The sequence below is a fragment of the Echinops telfairi genome, unplaced genomic scaffold, assembly GCF_000313985.2.
Source record: "Echinops telfairi isolate 266 unplaced genomic scaffold, ASM31398v2 ScPeMD7_655;HRSCAF=1070, whole genome shotgun sequence".
NCBI lineage: Eukaryota > Metazoa > Chordata > Mammalia > Afrosoricida > Tenrecidae > Echinops > Echinops telfairi.
This window is the reverse complement of record NW_022104553.1, coordinates 18,168,878-18,170,571: the sequence shown is the minus strand read 5'-3', so window position 1 is coordinate 18,170,571 and position 1,694 is coordinate 18,168,878.

Sequence of the window (1,694 nt, the reverse complement as noted above, 5' to 3'; positions counted from 1 at the left end):
ACTAGACTTGGGGAGGGCATGGGAAGACCAAGCTAAGGGGGAGGAGGGGAGCAATGCCTTGATTTGGAGCAACCTTGGGGGTGACCTCTTTGGAGTTTGGCCAAGAGGAGAGAAAATTGGGGAGGGAATGGGATCGAGGTGGGACGGATCTAGCATGGTCCATTGGCTCTGCCAACCTGGAGACGGTGACGAGAAATCCCAGGAGGGTGAACAAGTCCCCTGTCGGACACTGAAGGCAGTAGCTTGGAGGAGAGGCCATGGCTCTAAGACAGGTCTTTGAATATCCAGGAGACATGTAAAGCCACAGAATGAAGTGACCTAGGAATGGTGATGCAGTAGGGGTGGGGAGATGACTCGGCAGAGCCCTGAGGGCATCTTCTGGGTGGGGACGGGGTGGGGGAGGGACACAGTGGTTTCGAGGTACGGGGGAGTCCAGGAGAGACTCAGCATTCCAAAGGACAATGTGTTTCACTTAAAGGAGGAAGACCAAGAACAACAAAGTGACCATTAGGTCCGGTCACTGGGCGTGGGTGTCAGGGCTCAGTGAGAGGTCATTTGGGGGCACCCTTGGGAGACCTTGGTCACATGTTGTCGCTGAGGGAAAGGAGACTGTAGGAGGTGGGGCTGGAAAAGGAAGAGTCCAAATGAGAGCCAAGGGATCCCTGCAGACTGGGACAAGGGGGATCAAAAAACACTCCCTGGAACGAATGCCAATTGCTGTCCAAGTGGCTCTGGCTGCCTGCTCCTGGGCCTCCTTCATGGTCTTCAGTGTGGGGGGCTCCATTGGTGTGGCTGTACTCTGAGACCAGAGGGCATGACTGAGAAAAATGGGGGTGGAGGGGCAGGAGGGCACGTGGATTCAAAGGGGGTGGCCAACCATCTGGTGGATGCTCCTTGGCTGCTCTGTCCAGCCCTTCCCCGCCATCCTACCCCTGTGGCCTTCTTCTGTTGCTTGACTCTGCTTTTGGGAGGCCCCTGTGGGTCCTGGGAAACCCCAGTGAGGAGAAGGGAAAGCGCAGGTGTCAAACATTCCTAAGAGGAGCCAGGCCTCACAACCTGGAGTTACATCCGTCCCGGGCTCTGTCCCCGGGGAAAGCAGTCAGACAGATGACTGTACTGCAGAGAGAGGCAGGGGCTCGCGGGGCCCACGCATGCATTGGGGAAACACAACAGACCCCTGACCTAGTGTGTTGACACCTCATCCATCCGCCATCCATTCACTCATGCACATTTCCAAAGGCTTCTGATCTGGTCCGCCGCCCTGGGCTGCGATGAGAAAACCGATCACTTCCTAGGGCGCAGTATGCTTCCCAGGACATGTCCAACGGAGGAGGGGCCAGGGGCAGGGTGTAAGGGGGCGCCCTGGACAGGCTGTCCATTTGCTAGGCTCAGTTAGGACCCCTCGCCTACAGAGGAGGAGAAGGAGTTGGTGACAGGAGGCTGAGGGGTTGTAGACCAGGCCCCTCACCTCCAGGCCACATTTTTGGCCTGTTCCTGCCCCTGGGGGGCTGACGCTGCATGGAAGGTCCCCCAGGGGGCGCTCCGTCTAATAAACTCAATGAAGAGGATGGCTGTGTGGTTCCCACGTCCCCACTCAAGCCCTGCTGGGCCGGCCCTTTCCACCCCAGCCCTCCTCTCTCAGACCAGGAGTCCTGACCCCCCAGCCCTCCTCCCTCAGACCAGGAGTCCTGACC